The sequence below is a fragment of the Vitis riparia genome, chromosome 13 (genome assembly GCF_004353265.1).
Source record: "Vitis riparia cultivar Riparia Gloire de Montpellier isolate 1030 chromosome 13, EGFV_Vit.rip_1.0, whole genome shotgun sequence".
NCBI classification, from domain to species: Eukaryota; Viridiplantae; Streptophyta; class Magnoliopsida; order Vitales; family Vitaceae; genus Vitis; species Vitis riparia.
In genome coordinates, this window is record NC_048443.1 from 12,991,909 (window position 1) to 13,001,682 (window position 9,774).

Genomic DNA, 9,774 nt, shown 5'->3' on the forward strand with positions numbered 1-9,774 from the left:
ATGTTCAATTAGACAAGACAAATGTTTTAATTGTACTAGACAAATGTTCTAACTATACAAGGGGTATACAAGGCTATCCTTTGTGAAAGATTTCAATCAATTTTGGACAACTTTTTTTTTTTTGTCTTGTCATCTAAGGATTGCACACTCTCAAGGTACACATTCCTCTATCACATACTCATCTTATGCACTTTATTTAATTTGCATATGACAATTTGAATACTTATCCCACTAATGATGTTTGAGAGAAAATTTTGTTTTTCCATCTTCCACTATTTTTTGAACCAAACCAATGAAAACATGGTTAATCTATCTATGGTTACACATTGAGTAGGGGGTATATAGAATTTGAGTTATTGTACAAGATATTTACCCTAAGTGTACATGATAAATATACTAACTGTACAAGGGTGTACAATACTATTATTTGTGAAGGATTTTAAGTGATTTTGAAAAACTTATTTGTTTATTTCCCCTAGCCGAGGATAGATGACATTCCTTACACACATTGGTTAAGCATACATTCATCCCATACACTTTATCTAACTTGTATATGGTAAATGAATAGGTACCTCACTTATGATGATTGTAAAACAAAATTATACAAAAAAATTTCTTATTTTTTAAAACAAAACCAATGCAAACATGGTTAACCGACTTATTGTCAGATATTCATGAAATGATTTATGAAATTTGAGTTATTGTACAAGGGTATTACACTAACTGTACAAGACAAATTTATTAATTGTACAAGGGTGTACAAGACTACTTTTTGTTAAGAATTTCAAGTGATTTTGAAAAACTTTCCCATTTTTTCCACTCAAGGATTTTTCCGCACTCAAATTCTCTCACTCAAGAATTGTTTCGAATTTTATTTTTAAATTTCATCATCAAAATTTTGTAATTGCATATTTTGTTTTTGTAGTTTTAGCAATGTTCTCTATTTCCACTATATTTTTTTGTGATATTTTATCCAAATGAATCTATATTTAAAATTATAATCATATTTATAAATTTTTTTACTAAAATTATCTTTAATTCTTTTAATATATTTATACTCATATATTTAAAAAATGAAAAACTAATTTTTTTTTTGTAAACATGTTCTATTACCTTTCAAGAAAAAAATTAGAAATTTAATTTATAAAGTTTCAATAATATTTAGATAAAATTAGAAAAAAATTAGATAAGTTTGAAAGCCAATAAAAAAAATTAAATACCACTTTCAATAATATTTAGATAAAATTTTATATAATATATTTTATTTGAAATTTAATTTCTAAAGTTTCACTAAAAAATTATATTGACAATTTTCTTGATGTGAGTCAAAATACTTTGCATTAGTCTAGATAAGAAAAATTATTAATATAATATTAGAACTTCATATCTTAGTTATTTTTTTCAATAAATTTATCTTGTAAAAAAATTTAAAATAAAAACATTAAAAATTAAAAAGCTAAAAGGATATATATATATATATATATATATATATATATATATATATATATATATATATATATATATATATATAAGAGTGAAGTGATAGTCAATTTTTAAATTTTTTAAAATATGGTTAATGTAGAAAATATAAAAAATAATTAAAAATAAGAGAAAAGTATAAATGAAAGGGTAATATAAATTTAAAATAAAAAATAAAAATTAAGCTAAAAGATAAATAAAAAAATATAAAAAATATTTGGATGAAAAATTCCAAAATTTTTATCCTTGATTATAATAAGAGTAAAAAGATTCAATATCTTAAAAAATGAAAAAAAGAAAAAGAAAAACATTATTGTTTTTTATTTGACATAAAATAGAAATATAGATTGGAAGAAAAAGAAAAAAAAAGTTAGAAATGAGTAATACTTAATAGGGAATAGAAAAGGGAAAAAAAACACAAAAAAATTGAAATTCACACTCACTATATGTCTATGTAAGGGTTAAAAGTATTTAGGGATTAATGAAGGACAATATTCTTTTTCTTAATTTTCAGACTTTCTTTGGGTATTGGGCTTAATTATGTAAGTTATATGAACCAGATCTTAATTTTTGGGCCCAACTGGGCTTAAAACACAATTCCCCCTAATTCATTTATGATGCGGATTCTCAAGGCATAATAGATTTTTTATAAGAGTGCAATTGTTCAAAAAAATAATTGGTAAACTCCTTATTTCCAAATTTACCATAGGTTTTTTGTGAAAAAAAAAAAGTAAACATGGTGATTTATTTTATTTTAAAAAGAAAAATTATAAGCAATGTTTTCATAATCAGATTGGTCATTAAACAAAAAAATTTATTGGTTCACGGTTCACTGGTCGGATCGATGGTCGAATCGCGATTGAATCGGTGATGTCATAAATATATATTTTATATATTATTAAAATTTAAAAAATTAATAAATAAAAATAATAAGTTCTATCTAAATTTTGATTGTATTTATTATGTTTGTTAAGTTTTTTTTTCACAAAATTTTTTACCTGTAAATATCAATCAACTCAATATTTTCAATAAATAAAAATTTCAATGTGCAATAAATAAAACAAAAATAAAAAAAGTTAAATATTATAATCAATAAAAAACAAAAATGGAAAACAAAGCTCTTTAGGAGGTTTCCAACGCTGTGGGAGGGGGAGAGAGAGAGAGAGAGAGAGAGAGAGAAAGAGAGGGCTTTCTAGTGCGCCGCTGGGGGTTGAGGGGCGACGAGGATTTACAACGTTTTGAGGGTGAGGTTGGGAGGTTTTTAGCATGCAATGGTGGGTGGGTAGGGGCAGGGTTCCTAGCATTGGGGGGTAGTGGAGGTACCAGCTGCACGGGGAAGAGGGAAGGAAAATGAGCTACTGGGTTCGGAGATAATTGGTTGGTTCGTCCGTTTCACTGGTTGGATTGTCGATTCAAGAGGTTCGATTCCGATTCAATTGCTTTCCAGTCCAATTGGTTGGACCGAACTGGAATCGTGACTGGCTAACGGTCGGATCGATCAAGCTGGCTGGTCCGGTCCGATTTTTAAAACCATGATTATAAGTAAAAATTATCTTTTGAAAAGACATTTCTAAAAATTCTTTTAAAAAAAATTTATAGGCTAAAATCATCTTTCGAAGAGACGATTTCTATAAATAAAAAAATAGAAGGAAAGGGAAATTAAAAGATAATTTCTTAAGGGAAAAAGGAAAAGATAAAAAATTTAAGGAAAAAATCAACTCTTGAAGAGACAATTTCTATAAAAAAAAGAAAAAAGAAAAAAAAATCAAGAGGCGATTTTCATTTTAACTAGTAATATATTTAAATAAGTTTTATTGTAAAATTAATTGATTTTATGTTTATTATTATTGATATATTATTTATAATTACAATATTTATAAAAGTATAAATTATATTTATCATCGCATATTAATTAGAAAATTATTTTGGTATTTATCTCAATTTTTAAGTAACTTGGTATTGTATTATTAATTAAAAATAAGAAAACACATATCATTTATACAATAATATAATTATTATAAATATATGTATTATAAAATTAATTAATTTTATTTACTAAATTAAATATATAAAAATAATTACAATTATTGGGATATTTATCAATAATAATATTTATAAAAATATAAATTATGTTTAACATCTTATATTAAAAAAAAACTATTTTATGTTAAGTTAGGTATTGATTTAAAAAATATTTTAGTCTTTATCTTTAAATTAATTCAATTGATTATAACTATAAATAGAAACTAATTTAGTTTTATATTGTTTTTTATTCATAAGATAGATAATATTTATCTATTACTTTTTGTTTTTTTTTTTCTCATTCACATTTAAAAAAAAAAACTATTATCAATTTTATGTGAAAATTGAGTTTATAAAAAATAAATTTATTATTAATTTATTTTTTAATTTGTAAATAAATAATTTTGTTTTGTTTAAATTTTTAAATTAATTTTATTAGATAAGCTTTAAAATTAAAAAATATTATTCTTTAATTAAAATTTTAAAATAAAATATAAAATGACACCTTTTATTCTCCTTGCTCCATCACAAGCTCCCCACTAATTCACACATTGGTCTAACAATGCATTGCACCATTGCATTACATCACTTCACACACCATTGCACTGCACCACTTCAAACAATACCATTGTAACCCCAACTAGTTTGACATTTCACATTGCACCATTTCATATAATTTTACCATTTCAAGCACCATCACTTCTTTTGAAACATTTAAACACTACACTATTTCCCACAATTTTACTGTTTTAAGTATTGTTACTTCTTCTAAAACATTTAAATGTTTTTTTTTTTTTTTTTTAACACAATCCCCTATCTTGCACACTACACCCATCCTACCTTCAGAACTCTTTTCTTACCATCTCTACTCACAAAATAAAATCTGTTTTAATTTTCATCCTCATTTTTCTCTCATTCCTCATTTAAAACCCAATTTTGTGCAACCTTCTATGCATACCTCCTCCCCTTCTTTGGGCGCTCATGCCACTCATCTTGACAAGTAATTTTTTTTTTTACCTTTTTTTGATTTATTTTATTTCATATTATTTTTGTAATGCATGGTCTTTATTGTCATATAAGTTTTTTTTTAATTTATTTGAATTCATGTAACATTTGTTTGAAAAATATTTGTTGAAAATTACCATTTTAAATAGATTAAGTCATTCAAAAAATAAAAGTTCTATAATTTTATTCCTAGGTAATATTTTTGCTCTACTTTATTTCATTTTGATTTTTGTTTCATTTTTATTTTGTAATGCATGATATTTATGCTAATTTTTTTAGAATAATATTTGTTGTCAATTATCATTTTATAGAAATGAACGGATTAAATCATTCAAAAAATAAAAGTGATATTAGTTTATTTAATTAATATGAAATAATATTAATATTGCTTATGTTTATTTATCAAATAATATGTCTTATAAAATATTAAAATTAATATATATATATATATATATATATATATATATATATATATATATATATATATATATAGTAGTTGTAAATATAAATATTAGTAAGATGAGAATGGAAACTAACAATAATAATAATAATAATAATAATAATTATTATTATTATTATTAAAATTCTTGTAAAATATTGAGATCTAAAAATAGAAATATAAATAAAAGTAGAAAATGTAACTTAATATAAAATAGTATTTTTTAATATCAAAATTTAAATATAATTTATATTTTTATAAATATTATTGTTGATAAATATACCAATAATTATAATTATTTTTATATATTGAATTTAGTAAATAAAATTAATTAATTTTATAAAACATATATTTATAATAATTATATTATTGCATAAATGCTATGTGTTTATTTATTTATTTATTAATACAATGCTACGTCACTTAAAAATCGATATAAACACCAAAATATTTTTCTAATTAATATGAGATGATAAATATAATTTATATTTTTATAAATATTGTAATTATAAATAATATATCAATAATAATAAACATAAAATCAATTAATTTTACAATGAAAAACTATTAAAATATATTATTAGTTAAAATATTATTTTTTTAAAAAGAGAAAATTGAAAAATTAATTTTTGAAAACTGTCTCTTGAAAAAACGATTTCCCTTATATATATATATATATATATATATATATATATATATATCATCTCTTCAAGAGATGATTTTTCTCCTATTTGTTTTCCTTTTTCCTTTGAGAAATTGTCACTTGAAGAGACGACTTCCCTTTTTTTTTTTTTTTTTTTTTTTTTATTTATAGAAATTGTCTCTTCAAGAGACGATTTTAGCCTATATATATATATATATATATATATATATATATATATATTTGAAAAGGAAATAAATTGTCTTTTGAAGAGAAATTTTTTACTTTTCTCTTTCCTAGTTGAAAAAAACTATAGTAGATTTGGAAATATTTTTTCCACTATGGTAGTTTACGAATTATTTTTTTAAACTACTATACTCTTATAAAAAATCCAGGCATAATGGATGCCCTTTTAATATGACATGTTAACTCCTTTCAAGTTGTCACCACCATCTCAATCATTACAATGACCCTCTTTAATATATTCTATTAAAAGCCAATAAAAGGACACAAACACCAAGGGAAGGGGAAAAAAAGAAACACAATCTCTTTCTTATCCATTAAGTTTTCTAGCTCATAACCATGACTAACTTGGTGGTTGTAGAGGTTCAACCTAATTGGCCTATCCCTTTTCATGTAGGGCTATGAGTAATATCAACTTTAGTACATTCCAAGTACATTGAGAACAAAATAGGTTGACATCGTTTGTGGGAACCAAAAATAGCCATGGTTCAAATTTGAATCAATAATAGATGCCCAAGGGTTGACCTTTCATGAATTCCAACAATATAAAAATACATAGAAGAAAAATGGAGGAGACTTCATCGAGAAAAAAGAGGAAATGTTATATTGATTGAAAAAATTGAACAAATGAATCAACTGTATAATGGGACAAAGGCATAAAAAGTAAAACATGATGTAATAGATTGAGATTTGGGAGTAAATTTATTTATTTATTTTTCTTATTTCCTTTATTATCCCTTATGCATTAATTAGTTATCTGAGTATTCATACCCACATCACTTACATTATACATGACTTGGGTGCATTAAGAGTTGTATAGAAGATACAAGTTATGAATTTCTTAAAAATGTGATAAGTAGTTCACAATCGGTTCATGGATTTAGGCAATTTAGCAAATACTGTAGTGCACCATATTTTAATTAAAGGGATGAATTGTTTTAACTATCAGAATAAGGTTTCTATGGTAAGTGTACTAGTGTGTATGGTTACACATTAGACAAGATTTAAGGTGAATCATGATGTAAGACTATAGTTGTCATGATTCACAAAGGTACTATACTGCATGGACTCTTAACTTTGAGAAGATATTGAGCTTATGTCAAAGTCAATAAGATGAGACTTTAACCTATGGGTATGACTCTAAAGAGGTCATATATTCCTATGAATTGGGTCACTATTGATGAAAGTTGATAGTAACAAGTATTATCAATAAAGACATCATAATATGTTATAGGATTGAGATAGTGTTCCCCCTTAGGTGATCCAAAGGACATGTGATTAAGAAGATTATGGTTATAAAAATTCCTTTAGTAAAATTGGATTTATGCTATTTATTAATTAGATTATGTTAGTTGATCATATAATAGGAAGATCTGTAATTCAAGGACTAAAGAGGTAATCTTGATAGGTTGATAACACTATCTTGTTAGATTACAAACATTAGTTCATGGGGGATCTGCATGTAGTGGATATTAAGTCATGAACCCCACATAGGATATTGGAGTGAAATTGACTTTTTATTGGAGTGTTGAGTCAACTTTAGAATTGAATTTTAAGGTGTTGGGATTGAGCTTCTAACAGTAAGACATGATATAACAAAGTCAGACTTAGTTGTCCCATTGTAATCCCTTTTATGCATTAACATTGATTTAAACATTCAAACCATATCTCTTACATTGTACATGACTTAGGTGCATTAGGAGTTGTATAGAGGATACAAGTCATAAGTTCCTTATTAGTAGATAAGTTGTCCATAGTCAATTTATTGATTTGGATAATCCAGTAGAGACTATAGTGCATTACCTCATAATTAGAGGGATGACTCGTCATGGTCGTTAGGATGAGTTTCCCATGGTGAGTGCACTAGTGTATGTGATGCACACTAGATAAGAATTGTGGTGAATCATGCCGTAAGGTTATCGACTTTCATGATTCACCAAGTTGCTACTACATGGACTCTCAACCTTGAGAGGATATTGAGTCTATGCCAAAATCAATAGGAGACTTTGACCTATGGGTGAGACTTTAAAGTGGTCATACATCCCTAAGGACCAGGTCACTGTTGATGGAGGTTAGTGGTGTTAGGATTGAGCTTAGAAAGCATGACATGATGTAACAGATTGAGATTCATTTATAAATTTATGTATTTATGTTTTTTGGTTTCCCTTTATTATCATATTTGCATTAATTGGTTATTTGAGCCTACATACCCCACATCACTTGCATTGTACATGACTTGGGTGCATTAGGAGTTGCATAGAAGATCTAAGTCATAGGTTCCTTATATAATGATGAGTTCTCCCCAATTAGTTCATGGATTTGGGCAATCCATTTGAAATTATAGTGCACTACCTCCTAATTGGAGGGATGACTTGTCTTGGTCGTCAGGATGGTTTTTCCATTAGGGGTGACAAAGTTTGACACAATGCACTAATACAACATGAACCCGACATGCTTTTTGTGAGTTTGGATTGAGTATAAATGAGTTTGGATAAAATTCGTGTTGACTTGCATAACTTATTTAATAAATAGGTAATTTTTGGGTTAACACAAATCTGACTTGAATTGACCCACCTAATAATCTCGCTATTAATTTAACTATATTTTAAAATTATTTAACCTATGTTTGACTCATTTTAAAATTGTTTTTAAATAAATAAATCAATTAAGTCATAAACATGTTGGTTGGGACATTTTCCATATAGACATATGCACGACCTAACTTAATTTGATTATTAAATAGGAGGATTTGATTATTAAATGGGTTAAATGGGTTACATGACATGTTACTTGTTTAATAATTAGATAGTATTTGGGTTTATGTTTTTGACATGACTATTATTCGTGTTGATTTTGGGTTAAGATATGTAGTAGAATATCTAGGCTTTGACATGATACGAACATGACCCACCAACACGAATTGCCACCCCTATTTCTCATGGTGAGTGCACTAATGCATGTGATGCACATTGAATAGGACCTAAGGTGAATCATGATTTAAGACTATCAATTGTCATAATTCATTAAGCTACTATACTGCATGAACTTTCAACCTTGAGAAGATATTAAGCATGTGCTAAAGTCAATAAGAGACTTTGACCTATGGGTGAGAACCTAAAGAGGTCATATATCCCTATGGATTAGGTTATGATTGATGGAGGTGATTCGTTCCCAATTGGTGTGTGGACCTGCATTTTTCACGTGCGTCCCCACTCGATCGGCGAGACTCGCTTTTTATTTGTGAAAAATTAATTTTTAGAAAAGTTGGAGTCGCCACTTATTTTATTTTTATTTTAAAGGGAAAATAAAACAAGAAAGAAAAACCCTAAAAAAAGGTAACTCCATAATTTTTGGAAAAGCATGTCTTTGAAAACCCAAGTCTTGGTCCGGGGATCAGGTTACTTATGGGAAGGTACCTCTAGGAGGTAGCACCCCTCTAAGCCCTATAAAGGTCTTTACTGACAAAGTTAAGGGAAGTGTGGCCATTGATCAGTTAACTATGGATACCTAAGTAGGCTAGGTGATTTCAAATATTGCATGCCTAACAAGAAAACCAACCATAAGAGAGAGTCGAAATGCATACCTGAATGGCTTCTCAAGTGCTATCATGAAACATAAGAGATTAGTTTGGAAATATGACACATAATATGTGTTTTGTCAAAGATGATCAAACAAGCATCAAGACAATCAATCATGGCATCAAACAGGATCATAGCTCATGATAACGTACACATTCATAGAATTTTATAGTTGTAAGGTGAGAAGATCATACCTGATTAGCGAACATCCACACGTCTTATGGGGACAAGGGTATTTCAACAATAAATATTAAGTGAATTCAAATATTTCATCAAGAAGAATAAAAAATCAACATATTAAGCAAACAATATTGAAGAAGGTATCATGAATGTCGAGTCCCCACCAAAGCCTTAATTAATTTCGCATG